The sequence below is a fragment of the Bactrocera tryoni genome, chromosome 5 (genome assembly GCF_016617805.1).
Source record: "Bactrocera tryoni isolate S06 chromosome 5, CSIRO_BtryS06_freeze2, whole genome shotgun sequence".
Taxonomy (NCBI): domain Eukaryota; kingdom Metazoa; phylum Arthropoda; class Insecta; order Diptera; family Tephritidae; genus Bactrocera; species Bactrocera tryoni.
In genome coordinates this window covers 72,107,308-72,123,466 of record NC_052503.1, presented here as the reverse complement: position 1 = coordinate 72,123,466, position 16,159 = coordinate 72,107,308, and the positions used below count along the sequence as shown (strand labels likewise).

General features: G+C 32.3%; 1 protein-coding gene across 2 annotated transcripts in view; it reads left to right on the top strand.

Moving 5' to 3' along the window:
* LOC120776642 (venom dipeptidyl peptidase 4) overlaps positions 1-16,159 on the top strand; it is a 144,259-nt gene that overhangs the window by 98,341 nt on the left and 29,759 nt on the right. The gene's annotated exons all lie outside the window — the stretch shown is intronic.

Sequence of the window (16,159 nt, the reverse complement as noted above, 5' to 3'; positions counted from 1 at the left end):
GTAAACTTTATGTCGAAAAAGTCCTTTCGTATTTCTACTCAAACTTCAACATATTTTTTTATATATTTTTTTAATTTTTCTGCTAGAGACATTATTCCAACAGAGTAAAACTTTGTTGGCTTCTCGGCGAAAAGCAATTTTCATAGGCTTTTCTTCAAGCCAACTTAACTGCATTAAGGAAGTTCTGCATTGTCCGAAACAAATGGTAGTCCGATGGTGCAAGCAAAACTTCCCAGCCAAGCTCTTCCAGTTTTTGCCGAGCCATCAAAGAAGTGTGTGGTCTAGCGTTGTTCTGATGAAAGACGAAACCCTTTCTGTTGATCAATTCTGACCGTTTTTTCGATTGCTTGCTTCAATTGTTTTCATAAAATGTAGAATCAATCGCTCGACCAGGCTGAAACAACTCAAAGTGGATGATTCCCTTCCAATTCCACCAAACACACAGCATAACTTTTCGAGGCGTCAATCCTGGCTTTGCGACCATTTGTTGAGCTTCACCACGCTCATCTCCGCATACCATTTGTTTCAGAAATTGTTCGATTTCATTTCGTTTCAGTAAACAATCGCAGATGTTAATTCGGTTCATTAAATTTTTCACAGACAATTCATGTGGTACTCAAAATTTGGGAGACAAGGCCAAATCACATGAAGCTAAATCTGGTGAATACGGCGGTTGATCAAAGGTATTCAATGCGTTTTTAGGCTTTAAATTCGGTCGCATTCGTGGCTTGATGCAATGGTTCTTCCACACTTCTGATTCGATAGATGTTCCCACGCAAACGCCTCAATATGCCCAATGAGAACTCCTGATTGACCATTTATGTACCTCTCAAACAATGAGCATCACGCCGGATTTTTGACCGGCTTTGGCATGGTTTTTTGGTTTCTTCTCGTTTTCTCGCTTCCATTACGTTGATTGTTGACTTGTTTACCTGTGAACTTCATAAATCCATGTCTCATTGGCAGTTATAATGCTGCCCATGAATGTGTGATCGGAAATCATACGATCAAGCATGTCCACGAGTCGAACAAGAACGACTTTCATAGACAAACTGTCCACTAAAATCAGTCGAACGGGCTCGCGAGAGAATAAGAGTTCTCTTACCATCTCTCTAGTACTTCACTGACGATTTTCTAGCACCATATCTCTCACTTTTTTATTATTTTCATCAGTTGAAGAGGTCGTCCAGAACGAGGCATGTCTTTAACGTACTCTCGATAATCTTTTACGATTCGTAAGGTTGTGTTTTTGGTAAAACTGAATAACCATAGACATAAATTAAGTTAGAAATATAAAATTTGAGACAAGTTCTTTGTTCGATATTTTATTCATCGTAAAAATCGCAACGCTCTACTGAGGGGTGCCGACTTAAGCAGTTGCTGTAAATAAACTGGAATCGCGCTTATATTTGGCATAGTAATTAAGGAGACTCCAGATAACTTAGCAAAATACTTTTTTTTGAAATATCATTTAAGCGGGAATTTATTTACAATTTCCGGGTGCGTTTTTGTCATAATGTATACGATTTACTCTTCCATTTCTCTATCTACCATATAAGCCATAACTTCTAAGCAGCATCACCATTCAAATCAACTCCATGTCATTAACTCTTTCCCCGTTAAAATCACTTTTGTTAGCGCACTTTAAGCATTTCTGTACATTTTCGTTGAATCACAAGCGTCGCTCAGCACTTAACTGCAATGAAACGCCACAATATCATTTCGCTCACACAACAAAGCATTTCCATTCCAACGCCAACGCTTTCAGCTACATTTTCTGCTTACTTTAGAGATATTTTATTGTATTGCTTTTACGAAATTTGCTTATTCCGCCCTCCACCACCCACTTGCTGTGTCATATTTTACTTACATTTGCGCTTTGGAAGATTTCTACAATTTCACTTGATTCAATTTTCAAGCGTTTAGCGAGCGGATATAGCGCATATGTATGTGTGTGTGTATGTAAGTTATGTTAGCAGCGTGTAGCTACAGCTGTGTGCATGTAAATATCCAATCCATTACAATTTATAGCAACACAATGTGACTTTCCAATGCATTGTAGCAAATTCAATCGCAACGCAACGCAACAGAATGCATTTTGGCATTGATTTGATTTGCACACAGCAAAAAGTGCGCACTTCACACACACACACACACACCCACACAGACAACGCACTCAAACAGTTTTCAATGTCTGTTGCTTTGAGCGTCAAGCTAAACGCTATTTTGCTTAAGCTTTTCCTCCTCTTTTCCGAGGTTTTTGGCAGCTGCAGCGGTTAGCGTGGAGGTTATGCGCTTTGTGTGCGCGCTCATGCAACGCTAACGGTATATACGCACATGTATACATTTGAGCGCATGTGTGTGTGTGTATTTATATATTTATATGTGTACGTTGTTATTTTAAGTGCTGCAGTAGTTGCGTTGTTGCTGCACTTTGGTATTTTCGCTTCCAAGCTTTGGCAATCAAACTTTATATTTGTTGTTGTTGACTACATTTTACATGTTAACGATTTAGAAAATATATTTTTATTTTACAACAAATGCAATACTTTCACATAAAGCGGAATATTGGTTTAGTGGCGCGTGGCAGTAAGCGCTGGTCGAAAATTTTTTAATCTATTGATGGTAGAGGGCGAAATGGAAAGCATTTCGTAAAGTCGAGAAATGCTTTTTATCTATTTTGTTGCTTTTTTAGAGGAAAGTACTTTATAGAAATGTTTATGTGCATTTGAAGGCACAACCTTTTTTATAAAAAGTAAGATTTTTGGACTTATTTTGAGAAAATGTTCAAAATAATTTTCAAGTAATTTATTGAAAAGCCTAGATATGTAAGAAAATTATAAAAAATAATTCTTCGAAATTTCGAAATTTTTTTCGATTTTTTTTTTTTAATTTTTTAAGAAAATTTTTTTTACAAATAATATAAAAAACTTCTTCGAAATTTCGAAAAATTCGAAAAATTCTACGAATTTTTTTTTTTATTATTTGTAAAAAAAAAAATTTCTGAAAAGAATCGAAAAAAAATTGTTCGAAAAACAAAAAAAATCGTAATTGTCACTTTTCTAGCTTTAATTTTCAAGAATTTTATTGTAAGGACTGGATTTGTAAGAAAATTATAAAACAAATTCTTCGAAAATTTTTTATTTTCATCTCTAAAAAAAAAATTTGATAAAAACGAAAAAAAAAATCAAAACAAAATTTCTCTTAATTTTTCACTTTTCTAGCTGTAATGGTTGTTTCCGCAATATTATTATATACAAAACTCCAAAACTCTCATAGCAGATAATACAATATAATGGACTTCATATTAAAGATTTATTGCTTGAAATGATAAGAGTAATAGAGAAAAAGGGAAAGCAAGAAAGAAACAGAGATAACGAAGAAGAGAAAATCAGGTAGAGCGTGGAATGAGACAGAGAGCGCAATGTAAGAGAGAGAGAGGGTCATCGAGGACTCGCAAGCAAATTGTCGAAAGCTAATACTTTGTGAGAGAGTGATCAAGGACTCGGCAGCTAATATTTTGTTATTCTCCGTAGATCAATTCAACCACTTTGCGTTTGCATTTCTCATTATTTTTTAAACCTTGAACAGGATATATAAGGTTTGCCACAAGGTTGCAAGATCCAGAAGAAAATGTCGGAAACCATTTATACAAACATATATACAAGTATATAAAATAATCAGCTGAACGATCTGAATCGATTTAGCCGTAACCGTCTACCTTTCCGTCATAAAAAAGCGAATTAGTAAAGCAGTTTTCGCCATATTCATCTGAAATTTTGCACAGCTTCTTTTCTGTTCAAGAAGCTGCAGATTTGCCGAAACCACCGATATTGGGCAACTATAACATTTAGATGCTATACAAACTGACCGATCGGATTCAAGTGATTGTATGGAAAGCTTCATTATTTAACCGGATATCTTCACCAAATTTGTCGTGGGCTATTGCCTAAAGTAATACCGCTTTCTATTAAGAAATTATTCGGATCGGATTATTATAGCGTATAGCTGCTATACAAAGCTCTTTCATTTGACATTTTAGCTTCACCAAATTTGGCACGGATTATTACCTAAGTCAATAATTCAATCTCCAAAAAAATTGTTGAGATCGGTTCACTATAGCATATAGCTGTCATACAAACTGAATGATCAAAATCAAGATAAAGAGATTTTTATACACTTAAAAGATATTTGAAATGCACCTGTGAAGGACGTTGATGACTGAAAAGACTTTCTTATTAATGGCTTGGTGTTTTCAGTTAATTTATTGCTATAATCTCACAAGTCACCAAACATGTTTATTTCTAATATAAAAAACTCATTTCCAAACTCAACGCATTTTCAACTCCGAGCTGTGTATACTGGGAAATCAGCTTAAAATTTGCCAGTTTATACACACCAGGCATGCCCTGCGTTATGAATGACATGCATGTGGCATGAATTTTTATGTATATAAATTGCATGAATATATGCTTGTGTGCGTGTTCACACTTGTACTACAAAAGCCACAATAAAATCATTCGAAAGTCTCACACTCAACGCACATGTATAATTCAACAAGAGATTTATGCATTTTTCATAGACCAAAAGCGTATGAGTGGTATAAATTTTCAATTAAACAGTACATCAGGGCGTATGAGTGACATGGGAAAACAAATAGTTGATATTGGCAAGTGTTGAAAGGCTGAAATATATATTGAATGCTGAAAATGATTGCAGTTAAGTGTATGTGTGTGTTTGTATGTGTGTGTATGTACATATGTATATATACGGCTGCGTTGAGTGCATAAATGGTGGCATGTTTTGCTTGCTTTATTTATTTTGTATGCATTTGGGAGCTGTAGGTATGGCTGAATTGGAAAAAATGGCAAGTACAAATGAAATTTCAAGTCGATATATGTTGCAATGCAGGTTTGGAGACCGCTCTCGTCTACTTCGTTTTTTTTAATTTTTTTTATATATCACTGATGGCATATGTATGTATGTATATGTATATAGACAATTTGGAGCTTTTTGGAGCTGTATTAAGTAATAAAAATGATATTTTAATGAAAAAAATTATTTAATAGTATTTTCAGCTGATATTAAAATCAACCAGTTGGTATTGACAATATTATTATGCAATTTTTGTAGTTATTCTTCTTGCTTTTGTTATTTTTATGTGGCGAAGCAAGGGCACGAACTTTTTTTTCAGCCAAGCTCATTTGTATCAGCCTAGAAACTCTGGTTCAAATGTTCATTACCGTTATTCATATATGCATAAATGTGTATAAATAGTACAAATATATAAATGTATTGCATATCTCTCAACAACTCCTTCCCAATCATTCAGTCAGCCTAAATGTTGCTTTACAAACTATTTAAGTGTCCTACTGCTTGCCTCACAAGTCCGTCGATGCGTTAAATTGCGTTTTTATGCCAGCCACAACAGGTTGTACGCACGTCAATAGCTTTGCGGCTTTCTGCATTTTAAAATTAAGTTTCGCAATGAAGCGTAAAACCCTACAAAATCGCTAAAGTAAATGTTGTGTGGCGTAAGTTTGGCTGATTTCTACGACACGTGTTGCAGGTAGCAGCAGGGAAGTAGGAGAAGAAGTAATTGAGGTCATTGCATTTTTATGCGAAATAAAAGCACTTAAAGTTTATGATGATTTTATGTATTTTCGTGCAATTTGTGACAGTCTGATTTACATTTACATGGCCGCAACGTCAATTACAATGGGAGAAGTAAAGATTAAATCAAAGAGAACATGAAATTTATATCAACCTCGCTTGCTTTTATGATATTTTTTTGCGTTGGAAAAGTACAAATGGGCGTTACTTGTAAGTAAAATAATAAATTTATGCAATTTTTTCTTGTGAAAATGTATGACTTAGCATATCACTTCAAGCAAGAAATATGCGTTTTTCAAGTTTTTTTCCGAGAACCTTTTTGTTTGCAACAAAAGAAAATACATTTAGTTTCACCTCACCATAGCTTTAATACCCTTCACAAGAGTTTTTTTTTTCATAGCTAAAAGTGTATAAATTTGTTTTTATTTTGATTTTTATAGGCCAATTGTGATGACGACTTTGAGCTATAGAAGTGCAATCTAAACAATACTTTCGGAAATCGTAGCAATGCTTCGAATAATACTCTGTGCAAAATATCATGAAGATATCTCTTAAAACGAACAAGTTTTTCATGCAAGCACTTGATTCTGAAACTCAGTTTGTATGGCAGATATGTATATGCTATAGTGACTCGATTTGAAAATTTTCTTCAGAAATCAAAGGGTTGCTTCAGAAAATAAGCCATGCCGAATTTCGTGAAAATATCTTGTCAAATGACAAAGCTTTTCATACAAAGATTTCATTCGGATTAATCAATTTGTATGGCAGCTATAAGCTATAATGATCCGATCTCAACGTTTTCTTCGGAAATTAAATAAATGTAAACAAGTAAGGAAGGGCTAAGTTCGGGTGTCACCGAACATTTTATACTCTCGCATGATAAAGTGATAATCGAGATTTCATTATCCGTCATTTACATATTTTTCAAATACCGTATTTTTGTAAAGTTTTATTCCGCTATCATCATTGGTTCCTAATGTTTATACTCGTATTATACAAAGAAGGCATCAGATGGAATTCAAAATAGCTTTATATTGGAAGAAGGCGTGGTTGTGAACCGATTTCAGCCATATTTCGTACATGTCATCAGGGTGTTAAGAAAACATTATATACCGAATTTCATTGAAATCGGTCTAGTAGCTCCTGAGATATGGTTCTTGGTCCATAAGTGGGCGGCGCCACGCCCATTTTCAATTTTAAAAAAAAGCCTGGGTGCAGCTTCCTTCTGCCACTTCTTCCGTAAAATTTAGTGTTTCTGACGTTTTTTGTTAGTCGGTTAACGCACTTTTAGTGATTTTGAACATAACCTTTGTATGGGAGGTGGGCGTGGTTATTATCCGATTTCTTCTATTTTTGAACTGTATATGGAAATACCTGAAGAAAACGACTCTGTAGAGTTTGGTTGACATAGCTATAATAGTTTCCGAGATATGTACAAAAAACTTAGTAGGGGGCGGGGCCACGCCCACTTTTCCAAAAAAATTACTTCCAAATATGTCCCTCCCTAATGCGATCCTTTGTGCCAAATTTCACTTTAATATCTTTATTTATGGCTTAGTTATGACACTTTATAGGTTTTCGGTTTCCGCCATTTTGTGGGCGTGGCAGTAGGTCGATTTTGCCCATCTTCGAACTTAACCTTCTTATGGAGCCAAGGAATACGTGTACCAAGTTTCATCATGATATCTCAATTTTTACTCAAGTTACAGCTTGCACGGACGGACGGACAGACGGACGGACAGACGGACGGACAGACAGACATCCGGATTTCGACTCTACTCGTCGCCCTGATCACTTTGGTATATAAACCCTATATCTGACTCTTTTAGTTTTAGGACTTACAAACAACCGTTATGTGAACAAAACTATAATACTCTCGTTAGCAACATTGTTGCGAGAGTATAAAAAATAAGCACATATAATTACATATTGCATTGAGCTCGCTGATACATTGAAATTGAAAAATATGCTATTATATCAAAAGTGGTATAAATTTCTATCAAATATCACTTGAATGATATCAAAAATCAAAATAACACACTATACATATATGCTGGCACTCTCCTCCACATTTATCTAAATAAAAGCGTATTTATTTACACATATCTAAGTTGCATAAATGAATTAAAAAAACACTAACTAAATAATAAGTAAACTTTTGCCTGCATGCCATGATTAATGTGCCCCGCTGCATGGCGGCAAAAGCCTTCCACACAAACGCACACACAACACACATACATGCATACATGTCGCCACACTCGCCACATGCTTGTACACAAATAAAAACGTGATACCTTGCGCACGCCGCGCGAATGGCACGTGCTTCACTCCACATTTATACGCTATGCCATTTATAATGTGCTAATAGTCGTGTTTTTGTACATGTGTTTGTTGTGCCGTTGTAATAGGAGTTGTATAGGAAAATTACTAAATAAAAGGCGAAAAAGTGGAAATGTGCAAAACATGCATAAATTCAGTTGAACGGCGGCAAAAGCAAGTTCTAAGTGTAGAGGCATGTCCACGCGTGTGTGTGTCGCGTGTGTGTGTGTGTTCTCACTCAGTATTTATTTGCAAAGTCGTCGCGCTGGCACTTAGTACGCTTAGGAAAGGAAGTACTTACTTGCTATTAGCCAGTTGGCGCTAATGTGACACAACAAAAAGGCTTTTAGTGGCAATTTGTATGGAATTGCGAAAAGTTGCAAAGTGTTGCGAATTAATGTGTGAAAAGCAAGATGACAGTTTTCGGGTGCGCGAAATGTTGCATCGAAATTGGAAAATTGTTCGTAATTTTTTTCTAAAAAAAACAGGAATTTTGTACAATTTTATGTAGGATTGTGTGGGTGCTTATGGGAACTCATGTCTGTTGGAAATGATCTTTACTTTAGGATAGTGTTTAAAATAATTTTTATTTGAAAATTTTATTTATATATTTTTTTGTATTAAAGAATTTTTTACTAGAAAAAGCTTTTAAATTATTTTTTGTGGCTTAATAGATATATTTATTTGGATTCTTTTTTGTATTTGGTTTTTTTGTATGTTATTAAATACATTTATTTGGAGTTTTTTTTGTTTATATTATATTATTTTTTTGAAAATTATTTATTGGTATATATTTTATTTTTTAGTATTAATAGATACATTATATATATTTATGTTTTTTCTGGTATTAATAGTATATAATATTTTTTTTATTAATAAATATATGTTTTGGATTTTTTTTTTTTGCATTAATATGTACATATACATACATACATATATTCATATGGGGTTTTTTATATACATACATATTTTTTAATAAATTTAGTTATACAAAAATTTTTTAAGAATTTATTATTGTTAATAAATACATTTAATTAAATTTTGTTTTACGTTTTTTGGTATTAAAAATATATTTATTTGAAAAATTTTCAGTATTTTTGTTTATTAAAGATATATTTATTTAGAAATTTTTTTGTAATATTATTTTAATGAATGCCTATTTTTTATTTGGATTTTTTTGTATTAAAAATATGTCTTTTTGTATTTTTTTATTAATACATAAATTTGTTTTAAATTTTTTCATTTATTTATTTTTTTTGTCTTATTAATAGATTTAATTTGGAAACTTTTGAATATTGTTTATATTAATTTTTTTTTGTTATTAATGGATACATTTATTTGAATTTTTTTTATTATATTTTGGGTTTTTTTTAATAAATTTATTTTTTTTATTAAAGATATATTTACTTAGAAATTTTTTTGTAATATTATTTTAATGAATGCCTATTTTTTATGTGGAGTTTTTTGTATTAAAAATATGTCTTTTTGTATTTTTTTATTAATAGATAAATTTGTTTTAAAATTTTCATTTATTTTTGTTTTTGTCTTATTAATAGATTTAATTTGAAAACTTTTGAATATTGCTTATATTAATTTTTTTTTGTTATTAATGAATACATTTATTTGAATTTTTTTTTATTATATTTTGGGTTTGTTTTTAATAAATTTATTTTAGAAAATTTTGGATATTTTTTACATTTATTAATTTGTTTTTATTATTAGTGGTTACATTTATTTGAAATTTTTTTTGTTTTGGATATTTTTATATTTATTTATACATTTTGTATTAAAAGGTATATTTATTTGAAATTTTTCTTTTATTTATTTTGATTTATCTTTTTGTATGAACAGAAGTTTTCATTTTGAAAATGTTGTAGATTTTTTATTAATAAATATATTTTTTTGTAACTTTTTTTATCTATTTTTTTTATTTCTCGTTTTTAAATTTTTTTTGCGTTAATAAATATTTTTATTTGGAAAATTTGGTATTATTTTTTGTTTTATATTAAAATGTATTTTTATTTCAAACTTTAAATATATTTCAAATTTGAAATATTTTTTTGATTGTATATTATTTGAAAAGTTATATTTATATTATATTTTTTATTGATAGTTATTTTTATATAGAATATTATAATATTTTTTTAAATATATTTTATTTCTGAATTTTTTATATATATATATCGTTTTCATTAATAAATACATTTATTATAATTAACAATTTTTAAGATAAATATTTTTTTGTATGAGTAATTTTTTTTTTAATTTTGTAAATTTTTTTAATATTTAGATATTTTTATTTGGAGTTTTTTTATACATTTTTGCATTAATAGTCACATATATTTATTTTAAATTATTTTTTTATGTATTATGTATTTTTAAAATTTTTTTTGTTAATATTTATAATTATTTGAAAATTTATATATTTATGGTATATTATTTTTTTGTATTAAAGGATATTTTTATTTAGAATATTATATATATCTTTTTATTAAATATGTATTTATTTGAACATTTTTGTATATTTTTTTTTGGTTTTAATAGCTATTTTTACATATATTAAAATTTTTGTCATTACTTTATCTATCTTTTAGACAGTCTTCTCTAAATACATACCAGATAACCTCTAATAATTATAGCTACATTCCTTGAAAATTACTGCAACAAAAAGTTCAACTTCCTTCATTCGATGCGCAACCACTTACACACCATTGGACACAATATTAAAACTCATCTACAAGCGCATACTTCCATAAAATTATACACCTTGCCATTAAAGTCCAGTCATGCCCGCGAAATTCAACTCTTAGGTAACTTTATATCGACCTTAATCGCATTCGTTAGCATTACATTAAATAATTCAACTCCATTGCCGTTTTAATGGTTTCAACATAGTTGTCTTTACCGCGCACACGATCGCTGCCACCAACCTTATCAGCGCACAACCATATCATTAACCGCCTTCTCTCTCATTTGCTGCCGCAATCCTTCAGCGAAACTTCGCGAATAGTCGCGTTTGATAAAATGTTGAAGCATCTCAGGAGTGCACTTCTGCAGTTAAAATATCTAAGTAGCTAAAATATGTGCAACCACTTCCGGCAACTTCAACTTGAAGCGGCTAGACGCCAGCGCCAGTGCAAATATGCGAACGCAAACAGAAAATCCTCAATTGCTATATTTATATATATACTAGATATTATTGTATAGGTATGTATGTAAGCGCTTGAGCTCATTGCTCACCATTTCCACTGAGCTGTGTCAGCTAAAACGTGAATTGAGCTTCAGCGCTCGACAACAACAAATGCGGCATAGAGTTAGTTTAAGCTGCAAACGAGTCAGTTCGAAATCTTGCTCTTGGATGCATTGCTGCCGCTTTCCCAGCGGAAATGAGTTGAGTCGAGTGCACACTTGATAAAATGGCCACGTAGAAAACGTTTCGTTTAGAAGTCAATGAATGGCGAGTAACTCAAGTGCTTGTTTATTTCGCGTATTTCTGCTCAACTCTCTTTTTGGTGGAGAATATGGTGCTCTATTCCAAAAGCTATTTTCCTATCTTAAAGTGTTTGTTAATTTAAGTGCCGTAGTTGAAGGCATAACAATGGACGGCGTAGGATATATATTATATAGTATGTATTGTGAGTGTGCGAAAGTAGGGTTAACCAGCACGCTTTTGTGCAGCATTGAAACTGTCAGTGAGTGACTCCTTAAAGCGTTCAATCAATCTTCGTTATTGTTGTTAATGGCTGATAATGCATAAAGTATTCAAATGAGAATGAATGGACGTAGTGTGGTACACAAGCTTTTAAAGTGTTAAGCATATGGAAATTTCAGTAGTAATAACAGTATGTTAAGGTGTGACATACGGATGTCTTGACTGCTGCTTCCAAATTTGTAGGTGTATTGATATTTTCATGGTAATTTTGCCTTCAAGGATATCTTTTCTTGATTGATAATAGTAAATTTTGTTTAATAGTAAATTTGATAGGATATACCAAGGAAAATGAGTTTAGTCACGCTGACATTGAAAAATCTGCTGAGCCATATTCAGCAGTTTGTAGCCGTCCAAGTGAGATCCAGCGCTATTTTTGGTACGAGCATTAATGATACGACCTAACTTAACCTAAACTATTCCAAAATGAACGAAAAATGTCCGTCAAAGTAAAATTGACCCCATAGAAATTGTTAATGACTCAATGTCTGAAGATTTAGACACCTCTGTTTTTAAGATAACGAGCTGAAATTTTTCACATGTCCTTTCCGCTCCATGAAGCTGCTCATTTCTTGAAATCGCCAATATTGGATCACTATAGCATATAGCTGTCATACAAACTGAACAATTGGAATCAAGTGTTTGTATGGAAAACTTTTTCATTTCTCAAGATATCTTCTCCAAATTTTGTACAGATTATTTTCTGAGACAATAGTATAATCTCCAAAGAAATAGTTTAAATCGGACCACTCCAGCATATAGCTTCCATATAAATTGCTTAAAAACGCATGTTCTTTTGTGAAAAAACTCTTGTATTTGTCAAGGTATCTTTCTGAAATTTGGCATAAAATATTACACAAAGCTAAGCTACAATCTCCAAACAAATTTAATCAGATCAAACAACTATAGAATACAGCTGTCATACTAACTGGTATATCAATTTCACAATAAATATCCTTTATACACTTTAAAGCCAATAAATTCATCTCTGAAGGGTATAATTTCGGTTTAGCCGTATTTTTCTTGTTTTATATACATACATTTATAGCATTACTAGATTTGTAAAGTTTCCCAAGCAAAAATCAAAAATCATCAAAAATAATAAATAAATAAATATTATTATATTTCGTTTGTATGGCAACCTCATAATTGTATATGTAATTTTGTAATAAATCTTCTTAAAGAATTATCGTGAATATTTCATTGTCCTCCCAGCCAATATTTTATCGTCCATACACATACATTTACACACACCTATCCACAAATAATAAAAGGCAAAAAGATTAAGTTTTCCCCCTCAATACTCTTAGCCTATTTCCTTATGCAGTAAAACATAAATAAAACTAACTTTGTGCTGCCATGACAACATTCAATTTATGCGCGAATGTTTTAGTCTCCAAACATTATAACAGCAATGCAAAGCAAACTAAACTGCGTACAGACTCATTCAGCTCGCTTCGCGCAACAAATTGTCCTTGAATCGCCCACGCACTTTCGCCATACGCATTTATTTGTCACCAAATAATATTGAGCCTTGGCAAATAAAACATATCAGACATTAATAAATATTAGCACAGTTGATAGATTATGTTTGTGTGCTTCAGTGAACACACTCACAGCAGCAAAGCGAAGCGGATGCCGACAGCACAGCCGCAGGCGCACAATTTTTCGCATTTATCAATCATACATAAATATAAATATTTTATTTTGTTTTCACTTAGATATTGGCGCAAAATGAAAAGTTTACGCCGCCGACAAGTCAGTCAAACGCTGTGTCAGACATTAAGACAAGCTGTCACTCAGACAGTCAGGCGAGTCAGTCGCTAAGTCCAGCAGGCTTACAGCCGTTCAACCGTTCAAAGCAGCTTAGTTAAACAAAAATGCGAAATATGCATATGTATGTATATGCATATATGTATGTTATATTCATGTGTGCGGATATGTGTATGTCAATTTATATGTATCTGTGTTCCGCGTTGTGCTTCCATTATTGTCACTCATACGCCATGGCATCATGGCATGCGTTTGCGTGGTTAGGAAAAATTCTTTGAATTGACGTTACAGCCGCAGGTCAACCGACTATTCAATCAGCCAGAACGCTAACTAAGCAATCAGTGAAGTGAATGAGCCGCTGTGGTCGCACAAATGTGCAGCTGATGTGGCTAGGAAAATCGATCACCAATAATGAGCTACAATATGTTAGCATAGATAAAGTTATTGTTCTATATTATCAAGAATTAGCCATCAGAGTTATAAAAACAAGTAAGCACGTTAACTACGCTTTCACCACTGCTAGAATACCCTTCACAAATAAAGCAGTTTCTATACAAACTTTTGTTCTGATCGTTCAGTTTGTATAACAGCTATATGATATAGTGGCCCGATCGGAATAGTTTTTTCACATATTGTAGCGTTGCATTGGAAAATAATTTATAACAAATTTCGTGAAGATATCTCGTCAAATAAAAAAGTTTTCCATAAAAGCACTTGGTTTTGATCTTTCAGTTTGTATGACAGCTATATTCAATAGTAGTCCGAAACCCGTGGTTTCGACAAATGAGCAGCTTCTCGGGTAAAACATAATGCATAAAAAATTTCAGAGCGATATCTCAGAAACTAGGGCTAGTTCGCTTACATAGAGAGCGGCGAACAGGTCAGGCTAAATCGACTCAACCTGATATTTTATATACATATACATTACTTAGTAGAGTCTCCAACGCTTTCCTTTGGGATACTACAAACATCATGTCAAAATTAATATACCCTGTTCAGGGTATAAAAATAAAAAAATAGCAATACATTGAAAATTTTTGTAAAAATGTAAATAGTACAAAGACTTATTGAAGGGTTGGCTTTGTTGCTGTTGTTTCTGTAGCGGCAGAAAACATTCCTGATGAAATTTCGAGGAATGGCGCCGTGTTGACTGGCCTTAGTCGCATGAAAAACCGGATCCGTTCCGGTTACTTGGACCCGACTGTCGGGAGAACGGTTTGAATTGGGCATGATTGCTTAGTTCAATAATTTAATACCGCATTCTAAGCTTAATCACTATTGAAAAGTAATTGTAGACGTGTAACTAGTTAACCTTTGTATCAATTCGGTAACATTTTTTCGAAAGTACGTTATGTCTACTGCAATGCTTCTACTTGAGAGAACAAATTAATTGATCAGACAAGAGCAATCAACCACCTAATTGACCATATACCAAAAAAACATTATACCGTTATCAACACTTATCACACACACCTTAACCTTTGTATTGTAAACATTACTGCCTAAGCCAATACATACATACTACATAAATATGTATATCTACAACCAACATATAAAACTATCCATTGTTGTGCAGCCAACATTTGGCTTGATTCTCTGCGCTTGTCTGGCTCACCAATAACAGTTAAGTAGGAAATTTATTGTGCTATATTAGCGCGATTTGTCACTAATACACACTCAATCCACCTGCTTATTGCAGATATATACGTCTTTTATTTGGACAAATTGCGGTCGCTGCTCAACCACAAATGCTTTTTTGCTTTTGAAGCGAACAAATATTAGCTTTTTCATTTCATTTATTCATTCTTAGTTGCATATTTAGCTAGGATTTATTTCAATCTACAGCAAATCGTAATGCGGTTTAATCTTTGTTGATTAAGTTGTATTATGCTTCGTTGACTAATTTTGCTAATATTTGACCAAAATGACGGAATATTATGTTCTTTCGTATATAAAAAATATATATGTATATACATGTATGTATACTATATATATAAGTATATAAATTATTGACATTTATACTACAGGCGAATGGTTGGTCGAACTTTTTACTCTTGTTGCGTTCCGTCAAATGGAATCAACTAAGCCGGTTTGAAGCCGCCTCAGATTAACCGAAATATTTTGTTGTGATATGGTCCAATATTATCGGATATATTTTCACTAAAAATGTATTTTAAGGGGTTATAAAATAATTGTTTTTATTTTTGAAAAGGCAAGGTAGCAGTAGGTCTTCCGCTCTGGAGCGCAACCTCCGACAGAGTGGATACTATTCGAAGTTAAGGTCGCTGACTAAGCGCTCAAGACTTGTGAAGAAGTTTAGGGAACTCATCAAAGTTCATCTTCAAATGATTCTAACTGTACACTGTCCGTTAGAGGTTAACGTAGTAAGATTTAACATCCTACCGGATGACAGCTGCAATAGCTGTTTGGATGAAGATGACATAGAATCATCTCCACATTTCCTCCTGAAATGTCCCACATTTGACAGATCAAGGCAAAAAACTTTGGAGCTCATACTTTTAGACATCCACCTAAGCAGATTTATTGTTCAGGGCGTTTAATTTTTTTTATAAATTTCAAATAAATAAAAAAAAACTAAATAAAAACATTAAGTAAAAAAATTAATTAACTAAAAAAGTAAAAAAAAAAATTAATTAGTTTCCAAAAAAAAATAGTTTTTGTTGTATTTAATTTTTTTAAGTAACTAATTTTTAAAATTAAAAAAGATCGGAAGATAAAAATAAT